At 37.4% G+C, this 24,561-nt stretch overlaps 1 protein-coding gene across 4 annotated transcripts in view; it reads left to right on the top strand.

Moving 5' to 3' along the window:
• Positions 1 to 24,561, top strand: part of ASIP (agouti signaling protein) — a 69,754-nt gene that overhangs the window by 1,560 nt on the left and 43,633 nt on the right. The window lies entirely within an intron of this gene.

A 24,561-nucleotide genomic window follows, 5' to 3' on the forward strand; every position in this document is an offset into this window, starting at 1 on the left:
GTTGAGGCTTTGAAAGGCAGACCTGTGGTCTAGGAAACTACATTCGGGATTCTATTACCTTGGGGCTCTGAAAATTCAAGGATATAAGGAAATGTATAACCCAGATTGAGACAATTACTTTTAATTGGCTGTTTTGCTGTCGAGTGCAATAACCCCCATTTTGTGTAACTGGCTCTGAGTTAGAATGCAGTCTTTCTGGGAGAAGGGCTGTTTTTGGTTCTTCAAGGAACTCTGGAGGAATCTCAAAAGTTAAAATAACCTAAAATTTGCCCCATCTCTTGGTTACACCATGCATGTTGGTCTCTTCCAAGCACTTCTGCATATGGATGGGTAAGCATTCTAACAAAGATGCCGTTAGAGTCCAGGAGAGGGAAGCAAAGAAGCCAAGTATTCAGAGTTGGGCAAAAGACGTAAAGAACCAGAGCCAGGACCCTAGTCAAAAAGAGAAAGAAGTTCTTATAAAAGAGAAATAGAAAATAGGAACTAAAAAATCAGATAAGGGGTGAGGGATAGGGAGAGCCCAGAGTCTCATCTTTGATTGAAATAAGAAAGAATATAATTCAGAGGGGAAAATATATACAGAGAAGTAGATTATGATTTGAGAGAAAGCAGACTTCAGTTGGATAGGGAAGATTTATTGAGACTTTGGGGAGAAAATTGGAAAGAACTGTAAAGCTATAGTATATCCTATTTAAATACCTGCGTAGCTGGGTCTGGGGGCCAAAATAATCCCTCTAGCCCCTAGAGGTCTGTGTGTTGCTCATAGGGCAGCTATCTTGAGGAAAAAGAAGAAAAGTGGGAATGTGGCAGAGGGTGGAGAGTTCCATAAGCCCCTTTAATGGCCCCCACAAGGCAGGGTTCAGCCATAAATTGCCTGCTAGGCAGCCACCAGTTTCGTCTCCATCTGTTCTCCAAACCCGTGCTTACAGAGTCTTTCTTTATATTCAGGTGTTTTTAAAAAGAATCAGCTTGAAGCGAAAGTACTAAATTCAAAACATTCTAAACCACAATTTGAATCTTGTTTAAGAGAAGAAAGGATGAGAAGTGTGACTCTATTCATTTGTTTAGAAATAGTTGTTGCAGACGGAATCCCAGGCGTTACATGTTTTAATCTTCCCTTGGTTTATTCTGCTCTCAAGTGCCATGGGGCCTCATTCAATTGTCAGTAATTGGGCTTTTAGAAGGGAAAAAAGCGGTTATTTGAAATTGACTCCTTATGTCCTATAGTTGCACCACCTGACATTTGCATCCAGGGAAGTGTATGCAGTGCTGACTGACTGGCTATCTGCTTTAAGTGGGTTCAACTGTGAAATAAATTAAGAGGCCATCTCCATCATCACCATCACTTTAAATTAGGGACACAGAGAAAAACTCACTAGACCCTAGTGAAGGCATTCATGGCTTGGAGCCTAGCCTCAGAGTGGTCAGGCTCACAGGGGTCCTCTTTCACAAAGCTCAGGAGCAGAAATGAAGGGACCAGTTTCTGGTACTGCATCTACCTTAACTGCCTGTGAGGCTTTAATCTAGTCATTGAGCTGCTCAGGGCTGCCATCCTGTGCATCCAATGGGAAAGCAAAGACTAGCCTCCCCTACTTGCAAGGATGCTTGTGGATAAGATGACACCCAAAACTATCTGCCTTAGCTGGGGTAGAGAGAACCAGGTCAGAGAGAGAGAGAGAGAGAGAGAGAGAGAGAGAGAGAGAGAGAGAGTACGTTGTGGTAACTGACTTTATCACTTCATTGCTTGCTTTTTAAAATCCTCATCTCCTTCTCTGAGCTCCTGAATAGTCTGGAAATATTTTTATTTTCTTTTAAATAAAGTTTTCATTGAAAGTTTTTCTGTTTTTGTTGAGCAAAAAAGTCTTCACCATGTGAACACACCCAGGAAACCAGAACCTAGACGTAGAAATAGGACATTATCAGTGGCACCTGGGTGGCTTAGTCGGTTAAGCATCTGACTTTGGCTCAGGTCACAATCTCACAGTTTGTAGATTTGAGCCCCACATCAAGTTCTATACTGACATCTCAGAGCCTGGAGCCTGCCTTGGATTCTGTGTCTCCTTCTATCTCTGCTCCTCCCCGGCTCGTACTCTGTCTCTGTCTCTCTCAAAAATAAGTAAACATTAAAAAAAAAAAAAAAGAAATAGTACATTATCAGCACCCAGAACACCCTCAGGCCCTTTAAGTCCCTTTCTTTCCAAGGGTAACCACTAATTTGACTTCTAACACCATGATTAAGTTTTGCTTGTTTGGGGGGCTTTTTTATATATATATGTGTGTATGTACTTTTTAAATGTGTGACTTCTTTTGCTTAATCCTGGGTTTATAAGATTTGTTTATTTTATGTAGTAATATTTTGCTTATTCTCTTTGTATGGTATTTCATGAATTAGTATGCCACAATGTGTTTATCCATCCCCTTATTAATGGATGTTTAGGTTTCCAGTTGAGGGCCATTATGAACAGTTCTACTGAAAACGTTCTTGAATAGTTTTTTGATGAATATATGAATATATTTCTGTTGAGTTATCTAGAAGTGGAATTGCTGGGTCATAGGACATGTGTAAGTTCTATATTAACAGATACTGCCAGTTTTTCAAAGTCATTTTCCCAAGACCAAAATCATTTTACACTCCCACCAGCCATGTCTGAGACTTCTGTTTTTTCTACATCCTCACCAGCACTTGGTGTTGTCTCTTTTACATTTAGCCATTTTGGTGGATATTTTGTGGAATGCTTTTGTTTTTAATTTTAATTTTCTTGATGAATAACAAAGTTGAACATCTTTTTACATATTCATTGGCCATTTGGATATCTTGTTTTGTGAAATATTCAAGTCTTGAGCCTGTTCTTCTGTTGGATTGTCTGACATTTGTATTGGTCTATAAGAATTCTTTAAATATTAGATACTTGTGTACGTGTTGCAAGTATCATTTCCCATAATGCTTTCAAGTCACATTGGAGCTTGAGGCAAAACAACAGAGAGGTGCCTGGGTGGCTTAGTCAGTTAAGTGCCTGACTTCAGCTCAAGTCATGAACTCATGGTTTGTGGGTTCAAGCCCCATGTCAGGCTCTGTGCTGACAGCTCAGAGCCTGGGGCCTGCTTTGAATTCTGTGTCTCCCTCTTTTTCTGCCTCTCCACCACTCACACTCTGTCTCTCAAAAATGAATAAACATTTTAAAAGAAGCAAACAATGGAAATACTGATCCTATCTTTATTTAAAATTTTGATATTTTGGTCATCATGGGGGTTTTTTGGCATTAATATTTATTTGTAAAAATATTACATTAATATCTTGCTTGTCTTGATTACTGAATTTTTGGCACCTCCTTAAAAATTTGTGTCCACACCAAGTACTTCACTTGCCTCACGCTAGTCCTGGCTCTTATTCCATTCTGCATCTTGTATTTTTACTCTGTTTATAGTGTTACTTGTTGAAAAGGAGTTCCTAATTTTAATGAGGTCCAGTTTTTCATAGTTTTATAGTTTTCTTTTCCTTTATAGTTAATACCTTTTATTTTTTAAAATGTCTAATGTCTGGGGTACCTGGGTGGCTCAGTCAGTTAAGCATCTGACTTCAGCTCAGGTCATGATCATGATTTGTGGGTTCAAACCCCATGTCAGGCTCTGTGCTGACAGTTTGGAGCCTGGAGCCTGCTTTGGATTCTGTGTCTCCCTTTCTCTCTGCCCCTCCCCCACCCACACTCTGTCTCTCAAAAATAAATAAACCTTAAAAAAAAGAAATTATAAATTTTTAATGTTTATTTATTTATTTTGAGAGAGAGAGAGAAAGAGCAGAGAAAGAAAGGGAGAGAGAGAGAGACAGAGAGGGAGAGACAGAGAGAGAGAATCCCAAGCAGACTCTGTGCTGCCAGCGCAGAGCCCAAAGTGGCGCTCCAACTCACGAACTGTGAGATCGTGACCTGAGCAGAAATTAAGAGTCTGATGCTTAACTGCCTGAGCCACCAGGCACCCAGTTAACATCTTCTTTTTTAAATTCTGTTTAAAACATTTCTCTTACATAAATTCATGAAGATATTCTTCTATGGTTTCTTCTAGAACAGTTCTGTCCAATAGAACATTCTGCAGTGATGGAACTGTTCTCTAGATGTGCTGTCCAGTATGGTAGCTACTAGCCACATGTGGCTCCAGAGCACTTGAAATGTGGCTAGTATGTCTGATGCCCTGAATTTTAAATTTTATTCACTGTTAATTGAATTAATTAATTGCGGCTAGTGGCAAAGTAGTCTATGTTGTCCACCTGGAATTGATTTTGGGGTATGGCATGATGTCAAATTACCTTTTTTTCCCCCTCTGTATAGATATTCAGTTGACCTAGCATCATGTCCTGAAAAGACAGTTAATTCCTCACTTTTATAATTAACCAATTGTTTGCATGTGGATCTGACTCTGGAATGTCCATTCTTTTCTATTTGTCTATTAGTATGTCTTTCTGCCAATTCCATACTGTTACAATTATTATACATGATAGAATAATTTCTTTACTGGTGTTCCCCAAGACTGTCTTGACTAGTCTTAAACTTCTGCATTTCCAAATGAATTTTAGAAAAACTTTGCAAATTCCACCAAACCAAACCAAACAAAAAACGGTCCTGGGAGTTTTTGGGGGGATTGTATCAAATCTATACATTAATATGGGAATCTCTTTTTGTTTGTTTTGAGAGAGGGTGTAAGTGAGCAAGGGGCAGAGAGAGAGGGAGAGAAAGAGAATCCCATGCAGGCTCTGCACTGTCAACACAGATCCCAAAGCAGGGCTTGAACTCACCCAAGGTGGGGCTTGAACTCACTCAGTGCAGGGCTCAGACTCACAAATTGTGAGATCATGACCTGAGCCGAAGTTGGATGCTAACCAACTGAGTCACCCAGGAGCCCCTAATAAGGGAATCTTTATTAAAATTTCCTATCCATGAATATGGTATAGCCCTCCATTCACTGAAGTCTTATTAAGATTTTTTGATAATGTTTCATAGTTTTCTGTGTAGAGGTCTGGCAGTTCATTCACTGGGTTTATTCCTTATTTTATATTTATTATAGTTAGGTAAGTAGCATATTTTAATGTCCAGCTTTTTTTAAGTTGTTTTTTTTAATTTTAATTCCATTATAGTTAACATACAGTGTTATATTAGTTTCAGGTATACTATAGTGATCCAATAATTCTGTATATTATACAATGCCCATCATAATAAGTGTACTCTTTAATCGCCATTACTTGTTTCACCCATTCTCCCCTCCCCCCACCTTCTCTCTGGTAACCATCAGTTTGTTCTCTATAATTAAGAGTCTGTTTATTGTTTTTTTTTCTCTCTCTCTCTCTCTCTCTTTTTTTCCTTTGTTTTGTTTAGTGAATTCCACATATGAGTGAAGTCATATGTATTTGTCTTCCTCTCACTGATTTATTTTGCTTGGCATTATATTCCACGTCCTCCCATGTTGTTGCAAATGGCAAGATTTTATTATTTTTTATGGCTGAGTTATATTCCATTGTATATATACACCACATCTTCTTTATCCATCCATCTATTGATGGACACAGGCTGCTTCCATAATTTGGTTATTGTAAATAATGCTGCAAAAAACATAGGGGTTCATGTATCCCTTTGATTAGTGTTTGTATATTTCTTGGGTAAACACCCAGTAGTGTGATTACTGGATCATAGAGTAGTTTTATTTTTAAATTTTTAAGGAACCTCTGTACAGTTTTCCAGTATGGCTGCTCCAGTTTGTATTCTCACCAAAAGTGGACAAGGGTTCCTTTTACTCCACATTCTCTCCAACACATGCTGATTCTTATGTTTTTTATTTTAGCCATTCTGACAGGTATGATGTGATATCTCATTGTAGTTTTTTTTTTTTCTCATTGTAGTTTTGGTTTGCATTTCCCTGCTGATGAGTGATGTTGAACATCTTTTCATGTATTTGTTGGCCATCTGTGTGTCTACTTTGGAGAAATACCTGTTCATGTCTTCTACCTATTTTTAAATTGGATTATTAATTTTTTGGGTTCTAAGTTTTATAACATTTTATGTATTTTGGATACTAACCCTTTATTGGTTATATCATTGCAAATACAGTAAAACCTTGGTTTGTGAGCATAATTTGTTCTGGAAACATGCTTGTAATCCAAAGCATTCATATATCAAAGCAAATTTCAAGAACCATTGGCTCAGTTGTGATCATGTGACATTCAGCATTAGGTATGACTCATATTGCAAGACATCTCTTGTTTATCAAGTGAAAATTTATCAGAAATATTTACTCATCTTGCGGAATACTCACAGAACAAGTAACTTGCAATCCAAGGTTTTACTTGGATTTATCTTTTCCCATTCCATAGGTTGCCTTTTAGTTTTCTTGATTATTTTCATCACTGTGCAGAAGCTTTTTATTTTGATGTAATCCCAATAGTTTATTTTTGCTTTTGCTTCCCTTGCCTCAGGAGACATGACTAGAAAAATGTTGCTATGCCCAATGCCAAGAAGTTACTGTCTATCCTCTCTTCTAGGATTTTTATGGTTTCAGGTCTGACATTTAGGTCCTTAATACATTTTGAGTTTATTTTTGTGTGTGATGTAAGAAAGTGGTCCATTTTCATACTTTTGCATGTAGGTGTCCAATTTTCCCAACACCATTTGTTGAATAGACTGTCTTTTTCCCATTGCATATTCTTGCCTCCTTTGTCAAAAATTAACTGACCATATAATTGTGGGTTTATTTATGATTTTTCTATTCTGTTCCATTGACCAATGTGCCTATTTTTGTGCCAGTGCCATACAGTTTTGATTACTACAGCTTTGTAATATAACTTGAAGTCTGGAATTATGATACTTCCAGTTTTGTCTTTCTTTTTTTTTTTATTTTTTAAAAGTTTATTTATTGGGGTTCCTGGTGGCTCAGTCGGTTAAGCATCTGACTTTGGTTCAGGTCATGATCTTGTGGCTCATGGGTTCAAGTCCTGTGTTGGGCTCTGTGCTGACATCTCAGAGCCTGGGGCCTGCTTTGGATTCTGTGTCTCCCCCTCTCTCTCTGCCCTTCCCACAATCACACTCTGTCTGTCTCTCTCTCTCTCAAAAATAAATAAACATTTTAAAAATTTAAAGTTTATTTATTTATTTTGAGAAAGAGAGAGAATGAGAGAGCATGCAAACATGAGAGGAGATGGGCAGAGAGAGAGGGAGAGAGAGAGAATCCCAAGCAGGCTCTGCATTGTCAGCGCAGAGCCTGACAAGGGGCTCGATCTCACAAACCATAAGATCATGACCTGAGCCAAAATCAAGAGTCGGATGTTTACCTGACTGAGCCACCTAGGTACCCCCAGTTTTGCTTCTTTTGCAAGATTGCTTTGGCTATTGGGGGACTCTTGTTGTTTTATACAAATTTTAGGATTGTTTGTTCTAGTTCTGTAAAAAATGCTGTCAGTATTTTGACAGGGATTGCATTAAATCTGTAGATTGCTTTGGATAGTATAGACATTTTAACAATACAGTAAAACCTTGGTTTGTGAGCATAACTAATTTCAGAAACATGCTTGTAATCCAAAGTACTCGTATATCAAAGCGAATTTCAAGAACCATTGGCTCAGTTGTGATCACGTGACATTTGGCATCATATACTAATATTGCAAGACATCGCTCATTTATCAAGTTAAAATTTATTAGAAATATTTGCTCGTCTTGCTGAACACTCACAGAACAAGTTACTCAAGACCCAAGGTTTTACCATATTTTTTTTTCAATCCATGAGCATGGAATATTTTCCATTTGTTTGTGTCATCTTCAATTTCTTTCCTCAATGTTTTATAGTTTTCAGATGACAAGTCTGTCACCTCCTTGGTTAAGTTTATTCCCAGGTATTTTATTCTTTTTGATACATTGTAAATGGGATTGTTTTCTTAATTTCTTTTGGCTACTTTATTATTAGTATATAGAAATGCAACAGATTTCTATACATTGATTTTGTAGCCTACAACTTTCCCAAATTCATTTATCAGTTCTCGTAGTTTTTTGGTGTAGTCATAACGATTTTCCATATATATTATCATGTCATCTGCAAATAATGAAAGTTTAACTTCTTCCTTACCAATTTGGTTGCCTCTTTCTTGTGTGATTGCTATGGCTAAGGACTTCGAGTACTATATTGAATAGAAGTCATGAGAGTGGACATCCTTGTCTTGTTCCTGACCCTAGAGGTAAAGGTCTCAGGTTTTCACCATTGAGAATGATGTTGGCCATGGGGTTTTCATATATGGCCTTTATTATGTTGAGGTATGTTCCCTATAAACCTACTTTGTTCAGGGTTTTACCATGAATGGATGTTGTGCTTTGTCAGATGCTTTTTCTGCATCTATTGAAATGATCATATGGTTTTTATGCTGTATGTGATGTATCACGTTAATTGATTTTCAAATATTGAATCATGCTTGCATCCTTGGAATAAATCCCACTTGATCATGGTGAATGATTTTTTTTAATGTATTGTTGGATTTGGTTTGCTAATATTTTGTTGAGGATTTTTGCATCTGTGTTCATCAGAGATATTGGCCTGTGGTTCTCTTTTTCTTTATCTGGTTTTGGGGTCAGGGTAATGCTGGCCTCATAGAATGAATTTGGAAGATTTCTTTCCTCTTGTATTTTCTGGAATAGTTTGAGAAGAATAGGTATTACTTCTATTTGAATGTTTGGTAGAATTCACCTGTGAAGCCATCTGGTCCTGGACTTTTGTTTGTTGGGAATTTTTTTTTATTACTGATTCAACTTCATAGCTGGTAATCAGTCTGTTCAAATTTTCTATTCTTCCTGATTCCATTTTGGGAGGTTATGTGTTTGTAGGAATTTATCTATTTCCTCTAGGTGTCCAATTTGTTGGGATATGATTTTTCATAATATTCTCTTATAATTCTTTGTATTTCTGTGGGGTCAGTTGTTATTTTTTCTCTTTCATTTCTGATTTTGTTTGAGTCCTCACTCTCCTATATATATATATATATATATATATATATATATATATATATAGTTAAGTCTAGCTAAAGATTTATCAAGTTTGTTGGTCTTTTCCAAGAACCAACTCCTAGTTTCATTGATTTGTTCTGTTGTTGTTTGTTTGTTTGTTTGTTTGTTTCATTTAGTTTCTATTTCATTTATTGCTACTGTAATCTTTAAAAATTTTTTTAACATTTATTCATTTCTGAGAGACAGAGACAGAGTGTGAGGGGGGGAGGGGCAGATAGAGAGGGAGACACAGAGTCAGAAGCAGGCTCCAGGCTCTGAGCTGTCAGCACAGAGGCTGACGTGGGGCTCAAACTCACAGACCACGAGATCATGACCTGAGCCAAAGTCAGACGCTTAACTGACTGAACCACCCAGGCACCCCTATTGCTACTATAATCTTTATTATTTCCTTTCTTCTACTGGTTTGGGGTTTTGTTTGTTCTTCTTTTTCTAGCTCCTTTAGATGTAATGTTAGGTTGTTTATTTGAGATTTTTCTTGCTTCTTGAGGTAACCCTGTATTGCTATAAGCTTCCCTCTTTCCCAGCTTTTGCTGCATCTCAAAGATTTTGGACCACTGTGTTTTCATTTTCATTTGTCTCCATATATTTTTTTATATCCTCTTTGATTTCTTGGTTGATCCATTCATTATTTAGTAGCATTTTATTTAGCCTCCATGTATTTGTGCTCTTTCCATATTTTTTCTTGTGGTTGATTTCTAGTTCCATAGCATTTGTGGTCAGAAAAGATGCATGGCATGACTTTGATATTTTTGAATTTTTTGAGACTTGGTTTGTGAACTAATATGTGATCTGTTTTGGAGAATGTTTCATGTGCACTTGAAAACAATGTGTATTCAGCTGTTTTAGGGTGGAATGTTCTGAATATAACTGTTAGATCCATCTGGTCCAATATGTCATTCAAAGTCACTGTTTCCTTGTTGATTTTCTTTTTGGATGATCTGTACATTGATGTAAGTGGGGTCTTAAAGTCCCCACTATTACTGTATTATTATCAATAAGTTCTTTTATGTTTGGTATTAACTGCTTTATATATTTGCATGCTTTCATGTTGGGTGCATAAATATTTACAATTGTCATATCTTCTTGTTGGATTGTCCCCTTTATTACTAAATAGTGTCCTTCTTTGTCTCTTGTTACAGTCTTGGTTTTAAAATCTGTTTTGTTCAATGTCAGTATTGCTGCCTTGGCATTCTTTGACATCCATTTGCATTATAAATTTTTCTCTATCCCCTCACTTTCTTTTTGTTTAATGTTTATTTATTTTGAGAGAGAGAGAGAGATTGTGCAAGCAGGGCAGAGAGCAGAGAATGAGAGAAAGAGAGAACCCTAAGCAGACTCCACACTGTCTGCAAGAACCTAACTTGGGTCTCAGTCTTACAAACTACAAGATCATGACCTGAGACAAAACCGAGTTGGATGCTTAACCTCGGTTAAGGCACCCCTCCCCTCACTTTCAACCTGCATGTGTCTTTAGGTCTGAAATAAGTCTCTTGTAGGCAGCATAATCTATATGGGTTTTTATTTTTTATCCATTCCATCACCCTATGTCTTTTGGTTGGAGCATTTTGTCCATTTATGTGCAAAGGAATTACAGTAGATCTGTATTTATTGCCATTTTTCAGTTTTTATTTTAATTCCAGCTCTTTAACATACAGTGTTTCTTTATTACCATTTTGGTACTTGCTTTGTGGTTGTTTTTGTAATTCTTCTCTGATCCTTTTTTCTCTTGCTCTCTTTCATGGTTTGCTGGCTTTTTTTTCAGTGATATACTTGGATTCCTTTCTCTTTATTTTTAACATATCTATTACTCATTTTTGATTTGTGATTACCATTAGGTTTGTATATATCATTTTCTGCATATAGCAGTCTATATTTAAATTGATGGTTGCTTAAGCAAGTTAGGCAGTGAGTGTCAGTGCTGAGCTAGTTCCTGCAGGTGTCCGTGTGTTTATAATGAGAGGTAGGGGAGGGAGACACCGCTTTCCAGCTCCTTTTTTCCTGGAGAAGTCCCTCAGTGATGCCTGCCCCTCAGGACACCCTATGAAATGTGTAAACAACTCTCCCTCCCATATGCCCCAGGTGTTTTGCAAACTTGCTCTTTCTACAATGTATTCTCTGTGCTGTTTGTCATGGGTATCTTTAAGGATGGGGACTCAGCTTTCTATTGTCCTTCAGGTTCTCCCAGAATGGAGCCTGCTGATTTTTTAAAATTCAAGGCTTTGTTGGGGCGCCTGGGTGGCGCAGTCGGTTAAGCGTCCGACTTCAGCCAGGTCACGATCTCACGGTCCGTGAGCCAGGTCACGATCTCACGGTCCGTGAGTTCGAGCCCCGCGTCAGGCTCTGGGCTGATGGCTCGGAGCCTGGAGCCTGTTTCCGATTCTGTGTCTCCCTCTCTCTCTGCCCCTCCCGCGTTCATGCTCTGTCTCTGTCTGTCCCATAAATAAATAAAAACGTTGAAAAAAAAAATTTAAAATTCAAGGCTTTGTGTCCCACTGATTATAAGAACTTAAGAAACTCATCCCCTCACTTTCAAAGCCAGATGTTATGAGGATTCATCTTCGCTGTGCATGCTCCCTGGTGTGATAGTGTATTTCTCTCCATATTCCATGCCCAAGCCCACTTCCTCCCACCCCAGCAATGGTGGAGGCCCATTTCATTTCCCACCATGTTTCTGTCCATCCTACCTTCTCAGTGCAGCCTCTTCTCTACCTTATTTGTGGAGTTTGTCCTGCCAGTCTTCAGGTTGTTTCCTGGGTTACTTATGCTCATGTAAGTGTTATCTACTTGCATCCATGGACCAAGGTGAGCTTAGGATCTTCTTACTCCACCATCTTCCCAGCCTCCTGTAGTAAGTTTTACAATCTGGAAGTGAGTCCTTCAGCTTTGTTCTTCTTTTTCAAGATTGTTTCGCTATTTGAGTCCCTTGATATTCCACATGAATTTTAAGATGTTTTTTTTTTCTATTTCTTCCATAAACATCATTGGGCTTTGGGTAGGGATTGCATTGGATCTGTAGACCACTTTGGGTAGTATTGACTTCTTAACAATATTAGGTCTTCCAATCCATGAGCATAGGATATGTTTCCATTTATTTATGTCTTCTTTAACTTCTTTCAGCAATGTTTTGTAGTTTTCATTTTGTAAGTCTTCCACATCCTTGGTTAATTCCTAAGTATTTTATTCTTTTTGATGCTATCGTAAATGGAATTATTTTGTAACTTCCTTTTCAGATTGCTTATTGTTGATTCAGAAATGCAACTGATTTTTGTGTGTTGATTTTGTATCCACAGTTTTTGTGTGGAATCATTAGGGTGTTATACATATAATATCATCTGCAAACAGATATCATTTTACTTCTTCCTTTCCAGTTTGGATGCCTCTTATTTCTTTTTCCTGCCTAATTGCTCCGGCTAGAGCTTCCAGTAATATTTTAAATAGAAATGGCAAGAGTGGTCATCCTTGCCTTGTTTCTGACTTTGTAGGAATAGCTTTCAGTGTTTCACCATTGAGTATGATGTTTGCTATGGGTTTTTCATATATGGCTCTTGTTATAGCCAATATGAAATTATATTGAAATGTATGAAATTATATATGCAACTGTATTGTATATGAAGTTGTATTGTAGACTTCTTTAGTCTTAGTTTTTTTAGTATTTTATTTTTAATCATAAAAGGGTATTGAATTTCACCACATGCTTTTTCTGTATCATTTGAGATGATCATATGGCTTTTTTCCTTTCATCCTTGCATTCAGGAATAAATCCCACTTAGTCAGGGTGTATAATCTTTTAACACACTGCTGAATTTGATTTTCTTGTACCATGTTGAGGATTTTTATATTAATGTTTATAAGGGATATTGGTTTGTAGTTTTCTGGTAGTGTCCTTGTCTGGTTTTGATATCATGGTAATGCTGGCCTCATAGAACAAGTTAGGAAGTATTCTTTTCACTTCAGTTTTTTGGAAAAGTTTGAGAACGATTGGTAGTCTTTTTTTTTTTTGGGAGAGAGAGAGAGAAAGCACAAATAAGTAAGGGACAGAGACAGAGAGAGGGAGAGAGAGAGAAGTGGGGCTCACCCAATGCAGGACTTGAACTCACAAACCATGAGATCATGACTTGAGCTGAAGTCAGGTGCTTAACTGACTGAGGTACCCAGGCACCCCAAGAAGGATTGGTAGTCTCAAATGTTTGTAGATTTCACCAGTGAAGCCATCAGATCCAGAGTTTTTTTGCTGGAAAATTTTTTTTTATTACTGATTCAATCTCCTTACTAGTTATAGCTCTGTTCAGATTTAGTATTTCTTTGTGATTTAGTCTTGGTAGGTTTTGTGTTTGTAGGAATTTGTCCATTTCATCTAGGTTATCCAATTTGTTGGCATACAATTGTTCATAGTACTCTCTTAACTCTTCTTTATTTCTATAGAATTGGTAGTAATGGCCCCGCTTTCATTTCTGATTTTAGTAACTTAAATCTTCTCTTTTTTTCTTACTTTTCCTAGCTAAAGGTTTGTTAATGTGGTTGATCTTTTTGGAGATCTAACTTTTGGTTTCATTGTCTATACTGCTTTTTTATTTTATTTATCTCTGCTCTAATCTTTATTATTTCCTTCTGTTAAATTTGTGATTCGTTTGGTTTTTTCTAGTTCCTTAAATTGTAAACTTAAGTCATATTTGAGTTCTTTTATGTTTTTAATGTAACCATTTATAGCTATAAATTTCCCATTAGCATTGCTTGCATTGTGTCCCAGAAGTTTTTGCATGTTGTGTTTTTTGTTTTCATTCATTTCTAAGTATTATCTAATTTACCTTGTGGTTTCTTCTTTGATCTATTGCTTATTTAAATGTGTTGTTTAATTTCCATAGATTTGTAATTTTCTAGTTTTACTTCTGTTATAGATTTCTAACTTAATCTCATTGTGTTCAGAAAAGATACTTTTATGATATCTACCTTTTAAAATTTCTTGAGGCTTAATTTGTGGCCTAACATGTGGTCTATGCTGATAAATGTCCCATGTGCATTTAAGAAGAATGTCTGTGCTCTTGTTGGATAGAGTGTTCTGTATATGTCTATTAGATCTAGTTGATTTATTGTGTTGTTTAAAATCCTTTGTTTCTTTATTTATCTTCTGTCTGGTTTTATTTTTTATCATTTATGGAGTGTGGAATATTGAAGCCTTCAACTCTTATTTTTATTTCTGTTTCTCCCTTCAGTTCTATCAGCTTTTGCTTCATAATTTTGATGCTATGTCTCTCATTTGGTAAATAAAATGCTTATAATTGTTTCATCTTCTTGTTGTGTTGAACCTTTATTACTATATAATGTCCTTCTTGTATCTTGTAACCTTTTTTCATTTAAAGTCTATTTTGATATCAGTATGGCCACTCCTACTCTCTTAGTTACTATTTGTATGGAATATCTTTTCCTATCTTTTCACTTTCAGTCTGTGTGTCTCTTTGAATTTAAAGGGAGCCGCTTGTAGACATATTGTAGACATATTGTAGCATATTGTTGAGTCATGTGTTTTTATCCATTCTGTCAATTTCTGTGTTTTGATTGGAGAGTTTAATCCATTTACATTTAAAGTAATTACAGATAAGGAGGGACTTAATGCTGTCATTTTGCTATTTCTTTTCTATATGTCTTATAACTTTTTTGTCCCTTACTTGCTATATTACTGTCTCCTTTAATATTTAGTTGGCTTTTTGTAGTGAAGTGTTTAAATTTCTTTCTCATTCATTTTGGGTATATTCTATAGCTGTTTTCTTTGTGGTTACCATGGAGATTACATTTCACATTCTAAAGTTATAACACTCTAATTTGAACTTATACCAGCTTAATTTCAATAACATACAAAAACTCTACTCCTTTACAGTTCCATTCCCACCCCTTTCAGTTGTTTATGTCACAAAATTATGTCTTTATACATTGTGTGCCCCAAAACACTAACTAGTAATTCTTTTAAATTCATTAGTCTCTTTTTTAGTTTATTTATTTATTTTGAGAGAGAGAAAGAGAGCACGAATGGGAAGGAGAAAGAATCCCAAACAGGCTCTGTGCTCTGTGCTTAGCCCAATGTGGGGCTCAGTCTCACAACTGTGAAATCATGACCTGAGCTGAAATCAAGAGTCAGATGCTCAACTGACTCAGCCACCGGGTACCCCATTAGTCTCTTAAGTTATGTAGAAAACAAAATGTAGAATTATAATTCAAAATTATAATAATACCAGCTTTTAGAGTAATAATTATTTTTAAATGTCTCTTAAATCATTTAGAAGACAAAATTAAAGTTACAAGCCATTGTTAGAATAGTTCTAGCTTTTATAACACCCATGAACTTACCCTTATTGAAATCTTTATTTCTTCATACATCTTCAAGATACTGACTAGTGTCTTGTCTTTTCATCTTGCAGGACTCCCTTAAGCATTTCTTGCAGGGTAAGATCTGATAGTAACAAACTTCCTCAGTTTTTATCTATCTAGGAATGTCTTTATTTCTACCTCACTTTTGAAGTACAGTTTCACTAAATATAGGATTCTCAGCTGATAGCTTTTTTCTTTTAGTACTTTGAACATATCTGCCCACTGCTTTCTGGCCTTTAAAGTTTGTGCACTAAAATATGCTAATTATATTATTGAATATCTTTTGTATGTGATGAGTAGCTTCTCTCTTGCTAATTTCAAGATTCTACCTTTGTATTGGTCTTTTGAAAATTTGATTATAATGTAGGTCTCTGAGTTCATCTTAACTGCATTTGTTGGACTTCTCGTTTATGTTCATGCCTTTATCAAATTTGGGGAGTATCTAGTCATATTTCTTCAAATATTCCCCCTGCCCAATCCCCTTCTCTTTCCTCTCATCCACCCCTTAAAATGCATATGTTGGTTGACTCAATGGTGTCCCACTGGTCCCTTAAGTTCTGTTCACTTTTCTTGCACGGTTTTTCTTTCTGTTCCTCAGATTTGATAATTTCCACTGTCTTCTATTCACAAATCTGCCTTTGACTTCCTTTAGTGAATTTTTCTTTAGTGAAATTACACCATTTCAGCTCCAGAATTTCTTTTTTTATGTTTATTTATTATTTATTTTGAGAAAGAGAGAGAGAGAGAGAAAGAGCATGAGTGGGGGACGGACAGAGGGAGGGGGAGAGAGAGTATCCCAAGCAGACTCTGAGCAGAGCCTGATGTGGGGCTCAAATCTACAAACTGAGATTATGACCTGAGTCAAAATCAAGAGTTGGATGCTTAACCAACTGAGCCACCCAGGTGCCCCAGGCTTCAGAATTTTTTTTGATTTCTTCTTAAGTTTTCCAACTCTTTGTGGACATTTCCATTTTGTTCATACATTGTTTTCCTGAGTTTTCCCACATCTTCCTTTAGTTCTTCAAGCATTTTTAAGATGGTTGTTTTAAAGTTAGCTAGTATATCTGACATCAGTTCTTTTTCAGGGACAGCTTCTGTTGATTTGTTTTTGTTTCCTTTGTTTTATTTTTTAATGTTTATTTATATTTGAGAGAGAGAGAGAGAGAGCATGACCAGGGGAGGATCACAGAGAGAGGGAGACACAGAATCCAAAGCAGGTTCTAGGCTTCAAGCTGTCAGCACAGAGCCCAACTTGGGGCTTGAACTCGTGAGCCATGAGATCATGACCTGAGCTGAAGTCAGATGCTCAACTGAATGAGCCACCCAGGTGCCCCTGTTTGTTTGTTTGTTTGTTTGTTTTCCTTTGAATGGCCATGTTTTCTTATATCTTTGTATTACTTGTGATTTTTTTTTTTTTGAAACTGGACACTGGGGCGCCTGGGTGGCGCAGTCGGTTAAGCGTCTGACTTCAGCCAGGTCACGATCTCGCGGTCCGTGAGTTCGAGCCCCGCGTCGGGCTCTGGGCTGATGGCTCAGAGCCTGGAGCCTGTTTCCGATTCTGTGTCTCCCTCTCTCTCTGCCCCTCCCCCGTTCATGCTCTGTCTCTCTCTGTCCCAAAAATAAATAAAAAAAAAAAAAAAAAAAAAAAAAACGTTTGGAAACTGGACACTTAAATCTAATAATGTGCTATCTGTGGAATTCACATTTCCCCCCTTTCCTAAGGTTTGTTGTTTTTGGTTATTTTTTATTTTGTTTTGTTGATTGTTGTTAGCTGTTTCTTTGCCCAGGATCAGCCTGAGGCATAAACTTAAGGTCTTCTTAGGTCTTTTCTAAGCCTTTTTTATGGTCACTTTTAAATTTCCCTTGTATATACAGTTGTTTTTGAATGTACTAGTCTTTAACGTTTGGCTTCCAAAAAAGGTAAAAAGAGAGAAATGAAAGGGGGAATGGATTATTTAAATGTCCTGAAAGTCACTTTGGCTATAGAGCAAGGGGCTTGCAACAATGAGAGGGAGTGCAACAACATTGACAACCCACTTTTTTGTCTGCACATCTGTGATCAGAAGCAGGAATCAGCAATCAGAGCACAGATCCTATTTGGAGGACAGGGTTTTTTTTTGCCCACCCTGGTTTAGCAAGCCGTATGCAAGCTCCTCCAGGAAAACGTGCACAGCTGCCTGCCATAGGTAGCTGCTACTGTGCTAAGAGCCAAAATTAAGCACAACTTATTTTGCAAGCTTTCCCCTGGAAGTTGTAAGCCTTCAATAGACTTTAGAGTTCCTAAATAGTTACATTAGACAAATTCTGTCAGTTCAATTGTTGTCTAGGTGGGGAAACAGATTTCTTGTGCTTCTTACTCCACCATCTTCCTGGAATTCTCTGTAGAAGTTCTTCATATTTTGTGAATACAAATCTTTTGCCATGTATATGTATTGGAATATTTTTTTCTCGGTTGCTTGCTTATTCACTTTCAAACGGTGTCCTTTGGTGCACAAAAAAAAAAATGTAGTTTTCTTTTTTTTAATTTTCAATGTTTATTTAGTTTGAAAGGAGGGAGAGTGTGTGTGTGATGGGGGAAGAGCAGACAGAGAGGGAGAGAGAGAATCCCAAGCAAGTTCTGCACTGTTCAGTGCAGAGCCCAACATGGGGCTTGAACTCACAAGACCATGTGATTATGACCTGAGCCAAGATCAAGAGTCAGACATTTGACTGAGCCACCCAGGTGCTCCAAAATTTAATTTTCTTAAAGTCCAATATTTCACTTTTTACTTTTATGGTTAATACATTTTATGTTTATGTCTAAGAAAGCTTTGTCTATTCCATGGTTGTAAGGATATTCTTCTAGAAGCTGTATGGCTCTAGCTTTTACATTTAGATTTGTGATACATCTTGAATTATTTTTGTGTATGGAGTATAGTAGAGATCAGAATTCTTTCCATAGAGATATCCCATTGTTTCAGCACAATTTGTTAAGTAGACTCCTTTCCCAATTGAATTGACTTGATGCCTTGGTTGGTAATCAATTGACTGTATATGTCTAGGTCTACTTTTAGACTTGACACTGTTTATTAATCTATTACTATATACTTCTATTGTAAGTCTGCTGTAGCTTTATGCTAGATTATGAACTCAGGAGTATAAGTATTCTAACTTTGTTCTTTTTTTCAATATCATTTTGGTTCTTCTAGGTCCTAGGTCCTTTGCATGTCCATATAAATATTAGAATCACATTGTCAATTTCTTCAAAAAAGCTTCCTGAACTTCAGGGATAACTTGAGCTTCTATATGATATTATATCCCTTCAGAGAGATTTACTTTTATTTCTGTCAAACAGATGGGTTAGAGCCTGAATATCTTCATCCAATAAATGTTTGAGAAATTTAAAACTGAGCTTCAGTCCTTATGAGGACTGGTCTACTTCCAATTCTTCATTCCTAGGGTGAAGTCCTTTGTGGTCCCTATTGAAAACCTGGGGTGCTTACCAGGGACCTTCCTCCTTTTCATGCTCTTTACAATAATTTTTTGTCTTGCCGCTCCTGTCAGGGAAATTGCTGAAAGCTCTTTTCACCTTCTCAGTGATGTTTTTGTTTTTGGAATCAGGAATTATCCTTAGGGTAAGGTTTCCCCAACACCAGCTCACCTTTTTTAGTTTCTTTTTTCTTCCAGATCTTGGACCAGCAAATTCTCATTGCTTTGTTAACTTTTCTGTGGAGGTTTGGTTTCAGCATTATTGGGATGGGGGGTGGTGGTGGAATCTATCACAGACTCTCAGACCAGAATGAGAGATGCCACAAACAGAATGTGATAATTTGGAGCTACTCACTGAGCTTTATAAATTTTCTACTCACTTACTCTCCCCAGAAAATGGGAAGTTGGAGATAATATCCCCTTGCTCATTACCTTCATTCAGCCCCAGTGAGGCAAAACAACATCACCCATTCATCATTTTTCCATTGTGAGCTATAGCAGCATCTAGGATTTATAGCTTGATAATACTGGAGAGTATTTCTCCTGTTTGCTTTTACATGTTGATAGTGGAATCTGCTCACTATAATTTAATCCAAGAACTTTTCACTAAATTGTCATTTAACAGGGGAAATCAGGTAGGTGGGGGTGAAAGCAGCCAAGAAGAGAGGAGAATGTGTCCTATTTAGGGATTTTAACTTAAGCCTCTGAAGTTTCTCAAATCAAATGTGAGGCCTATGGCTCTTGTACACAGATGTACACACATAGGCAGCCATATAGACATCCATATACACACTCCCAAGTACATTCATGTTACACACTCAAATGTATATAGATATAGACTAATAGTTCTTGTGGAACAGGTAGTGTGGGAACATGAAACCTAATCTTAGACTAGACTAGATAATATCTTGTAATCCAGTAGATACTGTGTGACTCAGGTGACCCTCTTGAGGAAGGATAGGATCAAGAAGCAATAGCTAATTTTGGTTGATGCCTATTATGTGCCAAGTATGGTGCTAAGATACCTTATATATATTATCACATTCAAGTCCCATAGTGATCCTACAGAATATGTACTGTTATTCTAATTTTTTAAATGTTTATTCATTTTTGAGAGAAAGAGACAGAGCATGAGCAAGGGAGGGGCAGAGAGAGAGGGAGACACAGAATCCAAAGCAGGTTCCAGGCTCTGAGCTGTCAGCACAGAGCCCAACATGGGGCTTGAACTCAGGAACTGTGAGATCATTACCTGAGCTTAAGTCGGACACTTAACCAACTGAGCCACCCAGGGGCCTCCTGTTATTCCAATTTTTAAAACCAGTGTTCTTTTATTTTTTCTTTTCTTTTAATTAATTATTAATTAATTAATTAAGAGAGAACATGAGCAGGCAAGGGCAGAGGGAGAGAGAGAATCTTAAGCAGGCTCTACACCCATTGCAGAGCCCAACACAGGGCTCGATCTCAGGACCATGAGATCTTGAGTGGAGCTGAAATCACAAGTCGGACGCTTAACCAAGTGAGCCACCCAGGTGCCCCCCCCCACTCCGTTTTTAATTTAGGGCTCTAAAAGGCCTTACCAAAGGTCAAATAGTTAGTGCATTTGCAGAGGCATGAGTCTAATAAGCTTTGGAGCCAGGCAAATCTAATTTTGCCTGGCTCTAAAGTTTTTTCTCTCAAAGTATGAAAAAGAGGCAGAAGTTCTTATTTAAACAATTAGACTATACAGGAGTTTCTAAACAGAAGTATAATTAATGAATTTGTTTATTATTTCTCTCTCGTAGTGGCCACCAGCATTAATCTCAGTTAGTAAGTTGGTTGAGCTTTACCAAATGCTCAGTAAGCAGGGTTTGATGGGCAAGGGTAAGGTTATGAGTGGGTGGTGACAGGAACAGAGCACAGAAATATTAACATTAACAAACTTTTTCTGAACACCTAAACACTGAGCTTATTTATTCATAATACAAAACAAGAAGTGTGGGCTAGACGCCTGGGTGGCTCAGTTGATTGGGCATTTGACTCTTGATTTTAGGTCAGGTCCCCATGGAGCTCCACACTGTCAGTGCAGTATCAGTGCTTGGGATTCTCTCCCCTTCTCTCTCTGCACTCTGCCCTACTTGGACATGTGCATGTTCCCCTTTCTCTCTCTCTCTCTCAAAATAAATAAACTTAAAAAAAAAAAAAAAACAAGAAGTATAAAACATGGTCCCCACCCTCCAAAGCTTACAGTCTAGTTATTTTAGAGGTCATTTATGTAGCATCTACATGTACAATCTAGATACCTATTAAAAGTACAGCTAATCAAAGATAAGTAAGCCTGGGCCTTCAGTCTAAGAGTTAGAGTGACAAACAAGCACTTTCAATATAAGATATTGAGTTAAAAGTAAACACAGTTTCTCAGGAGAGCATGGAGAAGGGGGCATTTACCTCAATATGGGCAATCAGGGAAGCAGGAAGAAATGAATCCTGGACTAACATGCGGGAGGCAGAATGAATGCATCTGAAGCACTTAGCAAAGAGCACTGACAATATATGTGTTCTGAACAGAATGACACTGATTATATGGCACCAGAGAAAGCCAAAGAATAGTCCATAACTGAATTGTTTCCTGAATAACTTCAGGGTGGGAGTATCAGGCTACTAGCCTTTCCTTCTCTTCCCTCTGCTTTTGCAACTCCTAAAGCCCATTCTGTGTTGTGGGGAGTTTTTCTCTCCTCCTTTCCCTCTACTTCCCTCCCTTCATTTTATCCTTTTCTTTTTTGTTGTTTTGTTTTGTTTTGTTTTGTTTTACCCAAAAAATATGGAAGTCATAAGAGCTGGAGAGACTGGGGAAGTCTTTAAACAAATACTTGAATGATTTATTATAATTAAATGTAAAAAAAGAGGGCATTGAAAGGGAAACAAATGCCAACTGTTGAGTCAGTTGGACCCCTATCCTGAGTCCTTATACCATGCTTGGGAACACTGAGATAAATCTGTCCAGTGTGTTGAAATGAACAGGACGTGTTTGTGGGCAATAAATGGGAAGCCTGTGTGCAATAGTGGGAAATAAAGACCAATAAGCAAAATGGGATACATTGTAAAGGACCCAGAAAACAAACAGAGGAGTTTAGACTTGAGATGGTTAATACCACGAGTCCTTTTAGGCTTTTGAGCTGGTAGGCAGGGAGTAGTAGGTGGGAAAGATTTGAGAGAAGGAAGACTGGTATCACACAGACTAACAAAAGGCTGTGTGTGAGTCTAATTTTTGTGATAAGGGTCTCTAGGGTATGGCAGAAGGAATAGAAAGAAAGAAGTAGGGGACATTTTAAAGAAAGAATGGACAGGGTTTGTGGACAAAGAGAATGTTTACCTTTAGGATATCAGTGTTTACCTTAGAAATGCCATTAGAGTTTATGAAACCTAAAAGAACTGGGGTTGGGAATGGTGGCTATAGAGAGGGAGGTAAATGAAAAAAAGACTGCAGACTGAGAATAAGTCTATAACTGCTGTGATCTGCAGCTTGTAAATAGTCCAGGCCTTAGGAGTCTTTCTGTGAGGGCCTGTGAAGTACCTTTTAAAAAACTGGTAAGGGCTCTGAGAATCACTGTTTAGAGGGTCGTATATATCAGATTGAGCAACTCTGAAACTAGAGACAGAGCAGGGAGCATTTTCGAATGTTTAGCATGAAGAGAAACTTGTAAAAAACATGCTTTAAGGACCTAGATCCTGAGATCCAGACCTGTAGATCTAAAGTGGGGCCCAGGAATTCTTAACAAGCTCTTAAGGTGATACTAATGCAAAAGATGCTCAGGAGAAACTTGTGAGAAACATTTAGGGTAAGATAAGCTGCCTCCTCAGGAGGATTGGGCTGGTGTTTGCTTGTATGCCTTCTCAAGATCCATGTGACTTCACCACATCCAGCTCCAGGACTGCCAGACCGTTCTTTCTAATCAAGGCTATTCTGTTCCACAAGCCATGAAGTAGAAGGTGGTACTCATGTTCCAGAAGACTGGCTTAGGCAGGCCTATTGAGTGGCTCTAAAAGCGTCTATAAGACGTCAAAAGGGTTTTTAAGAATGATCATCACAACATAACAATGAATCAGAAACATGCGTACATTTTCTTCAATGACCCTGTAGAGACTGGAGTAAAAAAGGAAGAGGCTTTCCAGACTTAAGGATCTAGTAGAATGGACTTGCTTGGGAAAATCAAGCAAGACAACTGAAGAGGACTCCTGGGATTGTCCCACTAGGACTTCTGAGATGGACTGTAATGAAATTATATAAAAGGGTGGAAGAGTATTCTCTGTGGCTCCCACACTGGCCTAATCCCAGTTGAAATTGCACAACAGATGGGCTGACAATCTTTGAAACACAGTTTTCTCAAATGAACCTCAGAGGAAATTTTAAAAATAAAAATTTCTTGGGATTTAGGTGAAGATTGTGTTAAATTTGTATATTAATCTGGGGGCAATTTTTTTACCATAATAATTCTTACTATCAAGGAAAATACCTTGTCTTTCCACTTATTCAATTTTTTTCTGTGTCTCTGAGTACACATTATAGCTTTTTTCATATACATCCTTGTAATTGCTTAAATGTATTCCTATTTTATTTTTGTAATTCTTTCTGCTGTGAATGAGATACCTTTGTTTTGCTATTATCATTTTTAAGTAATTGTTGGCATATACAAACACCATTGATTTTTTAATATTTTGTAACTACAACAGTAGATCTACAACCATTTTAGAATTTGTGTCTCATATATCAACTGACCATATTAGCAAAAACACTCTACCTGTGTATTATGTACATAATTTATATTAATTAGCTATTGCATTTTTTTGACCACTGTGAAAATAAATTGGTTTCATCAAGAAACACTTTTTAAAAACATCATCATAAATTATCTGCAAGACAGTTCCATCCAAGAAAGCCACAAAATTTAATTTTAGACAAGTGACAGCTTTACAATAAAGGAACAATGTCCTCACTAGGCCTATAGTTTATCAAATTTGAATACCTATGCAGAAACTGATGGTACTAGTAAGACAAGCGCCTTTGATAATAATGGTTACCGTTTATTGAGATTTTACTATGTATCAGACATTAGGAGAGAGAGAGAGCATGAGAGCAAGCAGGGGAGGGGCAGAGAGAGAGAGAGAGAGAGAGAGAGAGAGAGCCTCAAGCAGGCACCACACTGTCAGCATGGAGTTTGATGTGGGGCTCAAACCCACAAATCGTGAGATCATGACCTGAACCAAAATTAAGAATCAGATGCATAACCAACTGAGCTACCCAGGCGCCCCTATGTTAGTTATTTCAGTTAATGCTCACAACAACTCTAATAAATAGGTATTATTATTATTCTCATTTTACAAATGAGAAAACTGAAGCTCAAGGAGGCTGTCCATGGTTGTATAGCTAGTTAGCAATAAAAACAGAATTTAAACCCAGATTGTCTGACTTCAAAGTCATGCTTTTGACACTAGATTATTTCCCCCTCTTTTGCTAGTAGACAATAGTCAGTAGTGCCACTTCCATTTCCACCCCCTTGATTCTTGGACCTGTAAATCCTGGCTATCAGAGAAACATATATTCAGAACATATACAACTTTCTGGAGAACCTTGCCCCAGCCCTGCAAGATATTGCCACTTAGCTGGTATTGTCACTGAATCATTCCACCATTCTAGCAATCCTACTACTTCAGGATGGTAAGAAACATGATA

The sequence above is a fragment of the Puma concolor genome, chromosome A3 (genome assembly GCF_028749965.1).
Source record: "Puma concolor isolate L17-30 chromosome A3, mPumCon1.1.hap2, whole genome shotgun sequence".
NCBI classification, from domain to species: Eukaryota; Metazoa; Chordata; class Mammalia; order Carnivora; family Felidae; genus Puma; species Puma concolor.